Source organism: Arvicanthis niloticus, chromosome 9 (assembly GCF_011762505.2).
Source record: "Arvicanthis niloticus isolate mArvNil1 chromosome 9, mArvNil1.pat.X, whole genome shotgun sequence".
NCBI lineage: Eukaryota > Metazoa > Chordata > Mammalia > Rodentia > Muridae > Arvicanthis > Arvicanthis niloticus.
In genome coordinates, this window is record NC_047666.1 from 67,477,540 (window position 1) to 67,492,029 (window position 14,490).

Here is a 14,490-nt window from a genome sequence, read left to right on the forward strand (position 1 = left end):
TGGAAGAATTTTATTCCAGGGAAAGTAAAAGTGGTTATATCTCCAATTTCTTTCCCAGTCCAATATTCCCCTTTAAGTTTAACAGGGGATATCAGCTACTAAATGAGAAATGCATTTTAGGAGAGTAAAGAAGGACTGGAGAGACAGCTCAGCTGTGCCTCTTCCAGAGGACCTGGGTTTAATTCCCAGCACCAGAAGATCTGATACTCTTTGCATGTTCCAAGTACATACATGGTGCACTGACATACATGCAAGCAAAACACTACACACATAAAATAAAAAAAATAAGCAATGCAGATAGCTAGCACAGTATTCCATTTGGTGGAATGTTTAGAATTTTGTTTATGTATTAAAATATATTTATCTATTTATTAACTTATAACTAAGCACTAAGGACTGGAGAGATGGCTCAGTGGTTAAGAGTTCTTGCTGCTTTTGCAGAGGACCAGATTCAGGTTGCCAGCACTGATATCATGCTCCTCCCAAGAACCAATAATGTGAGAGCCAGAGGATCTGATGCCCTCTTCTGACCTCCACAGGCACCTGCACACATGTGTGTATATACAGACATACATAAATAAAAGTAAAATAAAACAAAAGCTGAGCACAAATGTATAAGCAACTTTATAGGAAACTTTGAATCCCAAGGATCAACAAGTACATAAATAAATGCTTTATCATAGTGATAAAGCCATAGCTACTGTCTTGTGCCTTTTTTTTTTTTTTGAGTCTATAGGATAAAACATTCTTCCATATCTTTTGTAATCCACTTATTTTCACAGCTTGACTTACATGTACAAGTAAGCAGTGTGTGAATTTTTCCTTCATCAAATATTCTAAAATAATAACTGTAGGCCTGTCACTCATAAGAAACTATAATTTGTTATATTCTGACACTGGCAGTTAATAAAATGTTAACTAAAGTTTCTCTAAAATTTTCAATACATTACAATAAAGGAGATACACAATTTAAGACTGTTTAAATCTATTACTGTGAAATTCCGATGATTCCCATTTTATACGCATAATTAGATCTTTAAAATTGTGGCCAGTCCCCAAACCCATGCAAATCCATATTATGATGAACTCAGGAGAAAAATTGTCTCTTTTATAGGAAACTTTTCCCTATGTTTAAAATGTTCAGTATTTTAAACCCAATTAATTACACTCATTACAAGCTGTGGTGACTCACAGTACTGACAGTAGGAAGCAGAGAGTTGAAAGGAATGGCACTTGACAGAGGTCACCACTCATTCTCACACTCCCGGGAAAGAGGCAGACTCAGGGTCAGGTCCGGCTCCAACTGTACTAAGGCTTCTCTAGAATGATCTCAAAGGTCTGTCTTTAGTGTTATCTCTCATACTGGTTCTTCCCGTAAACACAGTGGTGAGTAAGAGCCTGGTGGGCTTCTCATCAGGGAACCATTCTACCATCTCTGAGTGTTGAAGGTGATCCAACAGAGCTCAAAGAGTAAAGCCAGCATCGTCAAGACCAATTGTAAAGTTTGCAATACCAAGACAACAATGATCAACACTTTGAAGCAAGACGAATAAATTAAAATTCTTAGTTAGACATTAAAGCATTCTTGCACAGAATAAGAGTACATGGTATGGAGGGGTATTTGACTCCTACATGAGTCCGAACAGGCCCACTGCATTTGCTTATAGGAGACACTCCAAGCTTAAGGTAAGCTATGTTCCTTAGCAATGAACTTTACTCTGTTATAGGCAATGTCTTTTATTGTTCCATCTGGCACTTGCTAACACCATCCTTGAAGAAGCTAGAAATGAAGGTCAATCACTCTGTTTATCAGGAATAGAACCAAATAAAAAACAATTTTGGAAAAATGACCAAGGAATTCTGGTTCATTGACATTTTCATATCTAACAGTTCCTTCAAGACAAAACATAACTCTTCTTTCCATGATAGATTTCCAACTGAGGAGATTAAAGAAAAAAAGAAAAATTCCTCACCCCTCCCCCAAATTGTCCTTCATACTGGTAAAAGAGCCAGTCTTGTTAGCAGCTAAGTATTGCACTGCCTTTCACTCTGTGTACAGTCAGGGTCCAGTGACAATGGCACACTCGTGGTCTAGGTGACGAATGATGGCAATGGTGGCTCAAGAGCTGAGACTCAGTGTACAGAGGGACAGGAACATGTCAGCACTAGCCAGTCTGAGTCTGACTTCCACAAGTTAAAACTCATCACTTTCCTCCGCATGAAGTTGTGTGTCATCTGCATCTATCATGCTGCTCTCCTGGGATTCATCTGTCCCCATGATCTATTCCTCTTGGGTTATTGGCTCCTCATCATCTGGAAGGCGGTGCTTGTCAATTGCTTCTTTAATCTGATTATGGCTCCTTTAGGATCTAAATCCATAGCCCAAGAGAAATTCATCGAGGCGAGATGAGTTTGACCCAACTTCTTTCCTATTAAGAAGTAAGCCAAGGATTCTTTGGGGACAATCTGTTTCAGATCTTCAAGTTCTTGTAAAGCAGACTTGTGTTTTTCATTTGCAGATAAAACCAAGGCTCTGTGAAATTTGCATAGAGGGTTCTTGGGAATCAATAACAATGGCTTTGCTTAGGGTATCCAAAGTCTTCTCAGACTTTTTTAGTGCATACTGAACATATGAGTGTAGGTGCCTGTGGTGGCTTGGAGCCTCAGATCCTCTGGAGCTCGAATTACAGGTGGTTGTGAGCTGCCTGAAGTAGATGCTAGGTACCAAACCCCTCTGCTTAACCACTGAGCCACTTCTCCATCCCCATGATTTGATCTTTATAGTAGATATTTTCCATGAAGTTACTCCAATGGGCCAAAGTAAAACTGAACTCTGAGGGTTGATATCAAGTGGTTTCTGGAAATGCATTTCTGAGAGGCTGAACTTCTCTTGCTTGTGATAAATTATTCCTAAACCATACCATGCATTAAATGTCTGGGATTTACTCTTAGAGCATTTTGAAAATATGCTAATGCTTTTTCTAGTTCTTCAGTTAGGACAAACTCGTGTCCTAATAGAGTATAGGCATAAGCATAATTTGGATCGACCTGGATAGCTCTTTGGAAGAATTTAATTGCTATATCATGCTCCCATTGTAGACTGAAACAATTTCCTGCAGCACTCCAGGCCTCGGGTGAATTCTTATCCATGTCTGTTAAATCTTTTGAAAGAACTGAAAGAACGACATCTTTCTGAAGATGCCAGAGTGTTGTAGAATAGATCTCTCCATGCCTTCAACTCTGAAACTCTCAATCCTTCTAACTTCTAAGAATATTCTTTCAGCCTGCGTGTATTCTGAAAGTTCAAAATAAGCCTGTCCAATCTGGCACAGGACCCAACCAGTACTGTAATGATGAGAAGGGAGGTGGCTCAAAGTATTTATAGCTTCTTTGCAGTTGTATGAACACAAAGCTAAATAATCTTTTCCCATTTCACAAAGAAGGCTCATCAAACCGGCTGCTGCCTTCTGTAGGTTAAATGCCTGGACCTGAGGTGTGATTGTGGTTATTTTCCCTTTTGAAATGATAGAAGAGTCCAATTTTGTAATTTCCAGACTATCATTTATGTTGGGTTGAGTTTTTCCTCCTTTATTAGTTTTACTGTTTGGAATTTTAGGTGGAAACTTCATTTTTAACTTTTTGCTATTCTCCTTGGTTGTAGAACTGTCACTAGTGAAAAGGCGGGAAACTCATTTTTCGAGGCAATGTGTTTGGGGGAGATGTAATAGTGGGGCTCAATACCCGCGTTGGGGAGCATTTGGCCATCTATCAGAGAGGGTGCCAGCTTTAGCGGCATAGAGGCTGCTGCATTGTTTTTTTGCTGTTGTTGTTGTTTTGTTGTTGTTGTTGTTGTTGTTTTAATCTGTCCTCAAACTGATACTATCATTCCTAGGCTGTGGGTGCTATTAGGGTAAGGATTTGTGGCCTTTGGTGCTGGCGGCATCTTTTGGAGGGGTCAGGTGGTGGGAAGGAGAATTTCTATGAGTGTGAGCTGAGGGGGGGAAGGGCTGTAGCTGCAGCAAGCGCTAGCCTGCTAGGCTTCTGGGGTGGTGCTGAAGCTGACGACGCTGGCCATTTGCCAGAAGCTGACACTGGCCATTTGCCCGTTTCTCTGGGCTCCTTCAGAACTTTGTGTTTGTGCAACAAGTACTGGTGTCATCTCTCGACTATTTCCACTCTGTGAGAAGACAGACTTTGTTCCAGTTTGGCCCATTCTTGAAACAGACTATTTTGTAGGTGCTTCGGTGGATGGCACGTCAATTACAGAAGGTGTATTAGTGTAGTTTTGTAAATAGGATTCATTTCCAAGACTTGGGGTTTCTAATGGCAAAATCCCAAAACTTGGGGTTAATGGGCTAAGAGCAGTTGGTTCTCCTAATAAGCTTCGACCAGTTTTGGTTAATTTTGAACCTGTTTAGATAATACGGAAGTACCAGTTCCAAGGGGGACGCTATCTGGTGAAATTACAGCTGAATCAATGTAAGACACAGAGGAATTTGTATTCAAGGAGTGCTTTGAATTGGAAGATTCTAAGTCCAGACTGTTTAATTCAATTGTGTCTTGGGGTGTTTCTGTAAGGACTGTCTCAGGCTGTCTGTGAGATAAACTGTGATTAGATACTAGAGTTGTACAAGTGTTGGGAAGACAACTGCTAACATTCTGTAGAGATGTTCATTTAAATGTTTGGTCAGGATCGGGCTTCTCACCTATTTCACATAAAGATTCAAAGGGAGACCAGAGGAAAGGATTTAAACTAAGGCTCTTTTGGTAACATTCTGATCCTCTGGCAAGCCGATCTGTCTTGCAATATACAAGTCCTGACAAGGAAAGAGTGAAGCAAGCTGAATCACAGAACAAGACAAGGATTATCATGGCTGTTTTGCTCATTCAACACTCCACCAGATAAGATCTGCAAGCTTGCTGAGGTCAACACATTTTGCAAGCAGGTATTTACACTGTGGGGTGCTACAACTGTGTCCTTTCAAGAGTTTATATGCTTTATAAGCCTTTTCTGAGTGGTAGTAACAGATTGCAGTAAAAACAAGGCTTCTTCTGAATGTACTTCTGCATATACTCGTTCTGCGAGGAAAACTGCGTCTCGGTAACATAGTGGTTTCAGCACTTGCCATATAGCAGCCTAGACAGGTTCCTGAAGCACCATCATCCTTGAGGCCCAGACCCACTTTCTGCAGTGACTCAGACCCCCGCATCCCCCACCCTTGTAGCGGTTCCAGCCCTGCCAGCCCAAGCTCATTTAAACTCACCAGCTACTGTTACTGGGGAATGGGGGAGGCCGAGTGGTTGCCAAGTTTCTCTGAGAGAGAGACTCAGGAATATCCGAAGTGGAGAAAGCTAAACGAGAGCAAGACGGAAAAGCCGTACTGTCTTGTGGCTTAAGCTCCACACGTGGAATATAAAATTGTGACGCACTACCTCTCCAATAAGGAGAACGCCACACTCAGGATTCTTCTGACAGCATTTATTGAACAGCTCTTCAAGATGAAGAAAAGGGGAAGGATGCCGAGCTCAGAAAGCCCGCTGCTTAAATAGAGCTTTGGGAGACGTGCAGATCCCTCATTGGCTCAAATCTTTCATCCAATTGTCATACTCGGTTTTCGCGCCATGCACAGGCGCATTCTCAAGTAAAGCTTCCGTGAAGAACCAGGAAGCAGAAGCCTGCGCCATCTTTTAATGGCAAATGCGGCACCTCACATCTCCCCCTTCCTTATTAAACTGCAACAACAATCAAGGGCTGTTAGGTTGCCGATCTAGCCCACCGTTCTACCGATAGGCGTTCAAGGCAGTTAAACAGTATGAGACCCTCCACACCTTTTATCCCGTGCAATGGGAACCTGAGCCCCGGGAAGTGTGGAGGACCACCACTAGGATACCTGGTGCAATGGGAACACGAGCCCTCAGGATATCCTGTTAAGTGATGGTGTCTCATTGTTTAAGCAGATTCAACCAGGCTTGAGGGGATGTTCCCTGCTCCACGGCAAGCAATGCTTGCGTGATCACCATCTTATCCTTTTGATGTTGTTGTTTGAATTTGCAGAGCAACCAGAGGGTAAGCAGCACTCCCCCAAAGATCATGCAGCCAAATAAGCCTACCCCCACCTCAGTCCCCAAGTCCAGGGAATTGGGACGCTGACTCCTCATTAACTTCTTCAAGCTGAACATGGTCGTTGACTTTTAGAAGAGGAATGAGGAGAAGGGTAAATTGAAAGCATCTGAAGTCTGTCTTAACTGCATCCAGCTGGAAGTCCAGGGCATCAGTGAACATGCAGGTGATAAGATTCATTCTCCACAGCTGTGTATTCTGCAATATACCAATCTCAAAACAAGTTTTAGTATCAAGATAATTATTTTGATTCTCTGGAATCTAGTGTTCTGGAGGCCTACCTCTGTCATGTCTGATCCATATAATTCTGGAAGACATAACTACTACCTTAATGACCTCTTCAGAAAACACATAGAAAAACCTTTTCCAAATCAGCCTTTCCTTAAGCCAGTAACCAGAAAAACCTTTACATTGAGTTTTTATCCAGAAAAAATATTATACAACTCAGAATCACACCCATTTCGAAAGTTAAATCAATTAACATTATCATTCTGCTTAGCTCTCTGCCTAGAGCAGCCTTCTATTTATTCCTCATGTCTTTAAAGCCTTTTTAATCTGTTTTTACTCACTTATTTCTTGCCCCATTTTCATTACTATAACCTTTATCTATTTATCTGTTTGGCTCTCTTGACTCAGAGCAGCCTGCAATTTACTCCTTGCTTCTTTAAATCCTTTTTCATCTGTTTCTATTTACTTATTTCTTGCCCCGTTTTTGTTACTATGCAATCACCTTTGTTTCACTTCCGAATTCAACCAGCTCCTTCAGTTGACTAGTTCTCCAGCGCAGGAGTGAGGATGACCGCTTCCAATTCCCGTGGTGTCCTTCACTGTATCCCGCTTACTGGAGCTCTAACATTGAGACTCTGTCCAAATTAGCCTTTCCTTCTTAGTTTTCTTCTCTATCCTAGTTTTCTTTTCTATTTTATTAGCGCTCTCTCCCTTTTCTGCTTCTGATAGGCTATCTTGTTGTTAAGCCAAACAAGATCCACCATACCTTGCAGAAAAGCGTCTAGACTCTCCACGCCGTCAGTTCTGAATCCTCTGCGAGCCAACAGGGTCCTTAATGACTGGTCAAAACCCCGAGATGTTCGGCTTCATCCCGGGTTTCAGTTGCACTTGCGACACGCTACCTCGCCGATAAGGAGAACGCCACACTCAGGATTCTTCTGACAGCATTTATTGAACAGCTCTTCAAGATGAAGAAAAGGGGAAGGACGCCGAGCTCAGAAAGCCCACTGCTTAAGTAGAGCTTTGGGAGACGTGCAGATCCCTCATTGGCTCAAATCTTTCATCCAATTGTCATACTCGGTTTTCGCGCCATGCGCAGGCGCATTCTCAAGTAAAGCTTCCGTGAAGAACCAGGAAGCAGAAGCCTGCACCATCTTTTAATGGCAAATGCGGCTCCTCACATAAAATGATGCATTTTTTTTTCTTTTAGTCCCACAGATATCTCTGTGAATACTAATTACAGTATTTTTTACAATCTCAGCATTTATTAAAACATTCAGGAACACTTATTTCACTACATGACCCTGGATTGCTCACTTGTTACATTTAAAAGCACAGAAAACAATGGCTTGAGTTTTATTTCTGAGTCTTTTATTTTCCTGCTAAAAAAAATCCAATGGGAGCAAATTTTTCATAGTCATATCAGGTGCTGAGCATACCTTGCCTTACAGCATCAACTTTGGGTAACCAAGGATTTAGTCCTCTGTTTTAGCTAGTAGGGATAGAAGAATGGATGTAAGAGCCTCACTCAGTGGGACAGTTAGATTCTATCAGTACTAGGGAGTTTAGCTCAGCTGTTGCATTTGTACCAGGTGACATATGTGTTGTCACTTGCAGAAGTGTGACTCTTACCAGAAAGCAGCCTGTACTTCTGTCCTTAATAACCTCATTATCTCTCCAGGGTAGGCCAGTTCAAGATGGAAGCTCTTCCCTCTCTATGAAGCTCTTTTCATCAATACTTCAGAGACTCCAGACTCACTCAGCAATTACCTTCCACAGTCATATTTGATTGGCTAGTTTTAGAAGAATTGGCACACAGGGGATGAAGAAAAGGATAAAGAAGTCACTGCCCCAGGGCATCATGTTCCAGAAATGTTTATATATGTATGAGAGTGTGAGTGTGTGATTGTGTGTGTGAGTGTGTGTGTGTGTGTCGGGGGGGGGGGAGAGATAACAGTAGGGTAGGGGGTGGCTCTGATGCTCTGGGAATGAATGCCCTTCCCCCAAGAACCAACTGGGGAACAGGAATGAAGGTCCTGTTCCCCAATTGGTTCTTGACTGATCAATTAAAATGCTAGTGGCTAATGGCTGAATGGAAGAGGCAGAACTTCCAGATTCCCAAAGACAAGCTAGCAGACAATGCAGAAGAAGGAAAGAAGTTTCCCAATGCTTCAGAGGGAGAAAGAGCCACCAGCCATATTTGATCTTAGATGGAGTGGTCACTGGTCACTTCACCGACTGAGCCTGGGGTAGCAGGCCAGAGATTAGAAACCTAACTAAGCTGAGGGCAGATTTAGGGTGTTGAGCCAGGAGTGAAGATAAGGGCATGTTAGCCCCGGGAGGCTTAGATGTGTCCGACCATTGAGCTAAGTGCATATTAAATGTAGCTGCCTGCAGCCACGAGTACCAGGTTCTCCTGAGACGAAGCCTGGGAATTTATGGGAATGGAGGGTGAGAAAAATGTGGGGCCAAGACAAAGTATTCTGATAAAGGCCCATAGTTTAATAATTTGCTTTCACATATAAAGGGGAAGCCCCCCACTCCCCCCCCCCCAGTCTCCTCTCGGTTCAGCCCAGGGGCTGGGCAAGGAGATAGCAGTCCAGAAGGTGTCAAGGCTAGCTCAGCAGGCAGTCCATTCTTCTTAGCTCAGGTAGCAGGCTCTAAGGCGCCAAGGCTGGTAATGCAATGCATCTCAGGTCCTACTATTGCTTGGTCTATTGTGGTAAAACTCACAGGCCTCCTCAGGCCTGGGGGAAGGGCACAATTAAAAATAAGCTAAGATGTGTGTGTCTTTCATCCGTGGATCTGAGGGAACCTGGGCAGGGCTACCTGGAGCTTCAAGTGGTGTAGTAGAAACCACTTGCTATGGGGGTGGATAACAGGCTCTGTGTAAACAAACGTTTTACCAGGTTGGGGAGAATTTAAAAATTCTTATAAAAGTCTTTAAGGTGGGGGAGATAAAAAAAAAAAAAGATTTGAATTTCTTATTATAAACACAAGTTTTATATTTGATGTAAGTATTTGACCAAAAAGAAAAAACCCCTCACATTTAATGTTTCCTACATAGAAGCAGAAATGTGTCCCCCAATGACAGTTCACTCCACACAGTAGAAATGAGAGAAAACCCTTGAATTTATACTCTAGCATCTGAAATTTTACCTATCTTTACCAGGTTAGCTACTTATCTTTGGAGTATTTTGGAGGCAATGTCCCATTAGTGAGTCTAATTTGTTTGACTTAATGTCACCTAAGCAAAGTCTATTGGTAAATCTTTTATAACATTAATTCTATTATCTCGAATTTCTTCTATATAAACACATGGGTGGAAATTAGCCTGAGACATTGCCCAAACTATGTTCTAAAAAGAAAAAATTCTGATATAAGATTTGAAAAGCTGCAATACTAAAAAGGCTGAATATAGCTAGTTTTGTTTATTTGGGGGGGGTGGTCAGGTGTATAATTTATGATAGCAACTTTTCATAGGCCCTGGGCTGGAGTGGAAAAAAATGATATGTATACAAAATGTTGTGTGATTAGGAGTGCCTGGTACTCTACCTAACTCCTGAGTTAAAGCCTGCCTACTGCAAGAAAGCAGCTCAACGTTGTCCTGGCTGTCCTCATTAGCCTGATGTTTGCAGCATGGGCACTCCTGGGTCCTGTTTGTGTCTAATTACATAGCAAATTCTCAGTCTCAGACAGTCCTAGTTGCAATCACTGACACAAGATGTATATGTCTTAGTTAGCATGTTCATCTCTTCTAGATCTTTGTGGATGTTCAATATAGCTGTTTAATCATATTTTTAATTTATACTCCCCTGTCATTTTAGACTCTGTGTTCAACAATCTAAATCTCACCCGTTTTAAAGTTCTTTCAAATTGGAACTTATCAATGAATAGCCTACAATTGATACAGACTGCCTCCTAGTTGGGAAGTAGTATTTTCTTCATCTGGTGTAAATAATAAGCTTGTTAGCCAAAAGAACAGCTACTTGTATTTCACTTTCAGAATGAGCCAATGACAGGGAAGGCTCAGGGGAGGGCTTTTAGTTTAGAACATCCTTCATTCTTTCTAAATTCTGGAATCTGTGGGCCCACCACATACTCAGCCCCCTTTTATGGCCAAATTGCATTTCACTGTAGTACCAGAGAAGCAAATGGTTTTGGAGATATAAAAACCAGTTTGGTTCACTTCATTTCAGTGTATGGATGGGGCCTGACCTTACAAAGTCTGTTTTGTGTTTGTTCTATAAAACACAGACCTCTTCCATGATGTTAATATCTCACCTTTCTCAGGATGGCTGGTGGGCAATGGCTGACCGTGCAGGTTTGAAAGGAGACAGTTTTGGGGAAGTTCTGGGAAGGTAGGCTTGTTATACCACATCTCCAAGTCTACCCCTAAAGGAGAAGTTGTGTGTCCACAGCTTTTTTCTTTTTGCTTTGCTGGGAAGAGGGACTTCCCTGAGGGACAGTAGCAGTTTCTCAGTATACCACGCACAGAACTGGAAGGAGAGCTATAATTTTTATTGATTTTCAGAGGAGAGAAGTTAATCTGTTCTCATGCATAGCCCATCTTACTCTCCTCATAGTTCACTGACCCATCACTAACGGTGGTTTATCCCAGATCTTTTTATTACACCTGATTGCTTCTGAATTAGAAACTTCATTAGTCTAAAAGGGTATTATGTTATTAATTATAATATTCATTTTAATGTGTGTGTGTATGTGTGTACATGAGTGCAGGTGCTTGAGGAAGACAGAAGTCCCCCCAGGAGCAGGTGTAAGAGGCAATTTTAAGGCCCTGGATGTAGGTGCTTAGAACTGGACTCAGTAAGCACTTTTAACTGCAGAACCATCTCTCTAACAACTATTTATTGAACAAAATGGAAACATAAATAACTACTGAACCAGCCTGGACTGGTTCTTGGCCCCCGGCTATGGAGCAGTTTCCTGACCCTGTTTGGAAAGAGATGTTTTTTAACTGTGGGGGTCTCTTGACCCTCGAACCTTCAGATGTAAGGCCTGACCTGGATAGAGACAAGCAGCAGGGGAGGATGAGAAACCCAAGTCTAGTCCAGTGAGGTCGAACTCAGCTGCCAGAGTAGAGTCTCATGTTCTGGGATTGAGGGCAAGGTGGGTGATTTTGAAGTCCTCTGGAGTTTAATAGAGCACAGTCCTGTTAGAGTCGACGTGTATGAAGAGTCAGTTTTAGGTGGGGGGATGAAAGGCTTGAGGTGAGACAAGTGGACCCAGTGAGGGAGTCCCTCAAGTTTAGCAGCTGTAGGGGTCACAAGAATTACCTTAAAAGGACCCTGCCATTTGGGAGAGAGGGGTGAGGGCCGGTGATCTGGAGGGGAGAGAAGGACTTGGTCTCCAATGCTGACAGGCGGTGGACAGAGGGCAGTGTGTGGTCGAGGTAGATGGCTGTCAGCAAAGTTCCACAAGAGAGAACGGAGGTGGCAAAGTAATGGGGTGAGTAGATGGTCTGGGAGGGGAGAGCACTTAGGTGAAAGACCAGGAGTTAGGACTGGACATCCATACATGAGTTCAAAGGGTGAGATGAGGAGAGGCCACTTGGGGAGAGCTCGTAGCCTGAAAAGGGCCAGAGGTAAAAGTTTTACCCAGTCAAGGTGAAGTTCCTGTGACAGCTTAACAAGAGTGATTTTTAAAGAGCGGTTAGTTCTTTCTACCTTACCTGAAGATTGAGGGTAGTAGGGAATATGAAAATGCCAGGGGATGTCTAAGGCCTTAGATATAATTTGAGAAACCTGGGAAGTAAATTCAGGACCATTGTCTGACTGGAGGGAGGCTGGGACGCCAAATCGGGGGATGATCTCTCGGAGGAGGAGATCAGAGACGGTCTGAGCCCTTTTGTTAGTTGTGGGGAAAGCTTCTATCCAGCCTGAGAAGGTATCCACCAAAACCAGGAGGTATTTGACACGTTTGACGGCGGGCATGTGGGTAAAGTCAAGTTGCCAGTCAGTTCCAGGAAGGGAACCTCTAGCCTGGTGGGTAGGAAAAGGGGTGCTATGATACTTGGAGTTGGGATCTGACATCTGACAGATTCTGCAAGAAGCAGTGATAGATTTTAAGAAACTTAAGTCCTCAGGAGTAGGCTGTAGGTGAGTCTTAACAAAATGAGACAATGCTTGGCTGTTAGGATGAAAGAGTTGGTGGAGATAGGACAGAGTTTGACGGGTATCAGGGGGTGTAGGTGGGGATGTGGGTTGCAGTGTAAGAATGTCCTGGGGAGGGTGAGATGAGTCTAGGCCCCTAAGGGCTGCAGCTCTAGCTGCCTCATCAGCTCGGTTGTTTCCCTTGGAGACAATAGAGTCATCTGTCCTGTGGGATCTGCAGTGGACAATCCCAATAGCTGTGGGGAGATGGGAGGCCTTTAGCATGGCCATAATTTGGTTTGCATTAGTTACTGATCCTCCTTTTGTGGTAAGTAACTCGCGCTCCTTCCAGATGGCAGTGTGGGACAGGAGGATATTGAAAACATATTTGGAATCTGTGTAGATATTGAGGGATTGTCCCTGTGCCAGCTGGAAGGCACGGGTAAGGGCTATTAGTTCAGCCTGTTGGTTGGTGGTGTGATCAGGAAGGGCCTGTGCCTCCACCACCTTGGTGTCTGACACTATGGCATAGCCAGCTTTCCTGGTTCCTTCATGTAAAAAGGAGCTTCCATCTGTATACCAGGTATAGGTGGCTTGGGGCAATGTGCCCTCCTGTATGTGTGAAGGATGAGGTAGTAGTTCCTCTAAAGTTTCAGTGCAGGAGTGAGATAGGGAGTAATTAGTATTAGGTCGAGGAAGAAGATTGGAAATATTAAGAGGTGGGCATGATTGAAAGCTGAGGGTAGAGTCTTCTATTAGGGCTACCTGGAGAGAAAGAACCCTGGAGGGAGGTAGAGTCTGTAAGCCTTTATAAGTTAGGAGCTGTGACAGATTGTGGGAAGAGAGAACAGTTATGGGCGATCCCAAGGTTAGTTTCTTTGACTCTTGAATAAGGAGTTCTGCAGCTGCTAAGGTACAAGGTACAAGGTGCCCATCCCTGGATGGTTAGATCTAGTCTTTTTGACAAGTATGCTACAGGTGCAAAAGATGGTCCCAGTTGGTGACCTAAGACTCCAAGGACAAACCCCTCCTTTTCAGTTACGTAGAGAGAAAAAGGACGAGTCAGGTCAGGGAGATGTAAGGCTGGGGCCTTAAGGAGAGCCTGTTGGAGCCTTTGAAAGGGCTTAGTAACAGGTTTGAGAAGAGGTTCGTGGGTGGGGCCTAATGTTGCTTCATATAAGGGTCGAGAAAGTAGGGAAAAGGAAGGAACCCAGGAGCACAGAAAGCTAGCCATTCCTAGGAAGGATAAAATCTCTTCCTTTGTTGAAGGAACACTTAGAGACTGAATCAGATTCTTTCTATCTAAGGTGATAGCCTTGTGGGTTGGGGTAATTGCTAGTCCCAAATAGGTAACTGAGAAGTAGACAGTTGGACTTTAGAAGGTGAGACCCTGTAGCCCCGACTGGAAAGGAAATTTAGAAGAGCAGCAGTGTCAGCTTGGCTAATCTCTAGGGAGGGGCTACAGAGAAGCACATCATCTACGTAAAGGAGAACCTTAGATCTAGGGAGAGATAGAGAGAGCAAGTCAGAAGCCAGAGCCTGGCCAAATAGGTGTGGGCTGTCCCGGAATCCCTGAGGTAGAACAGTCCAGGTAAGTTGGGTAGAAAGGTGGGTGTCAGGATCTGTCCAGGTAAAGGCAAATATGTCCTGTGATCGGGCATCTAGAGGGATAGAGAAGAATGCATCCTTGAGGTCTAGGACTGAGAAATGCAAAGTCCCTGAGGGGATAGTAGAAAGAAGTGTGTAAGGGTTAGCCACAACAGGATGGAAGGGAACCACTGCAGAATTAATTCGTCTGAGGTCTTGGACCAGGCGATAGGTACCATTAGGTTTCTTAACTGCTAATATAGGGGTATTAAAAAGAGAAGAGGTAGGGCGAAGGAGTTTTTTCCTTAAGAAGTCAGAAATGATAGGCTTAAGTCCTCTGAGGCTCTGGAGGGGGAGAGGGTATTGAGCTTGGGTGATGTACCTGGTAGAGTCCAGTAACTGGATGACAACAGGAGAATGGTGTTTAGCAACAGAGGGGTT

At 43.3% G+C, this 14,490-nt stretch overlaps 1 pseudogene; it reads right to left on the minus strand.

Moving 5' to 3' along the window:
* Window positions 1-2,194: 2,194 nt before the first annotated feature.
* Window positions 2,195-5,164, minus strand: LOC117715456 (cell division cycle protein 27 homolog; annotated as a pseudogene).
* Between the last annotated feature and the right edge of the window lie 9,326 nt (window positions 5,165-14,490).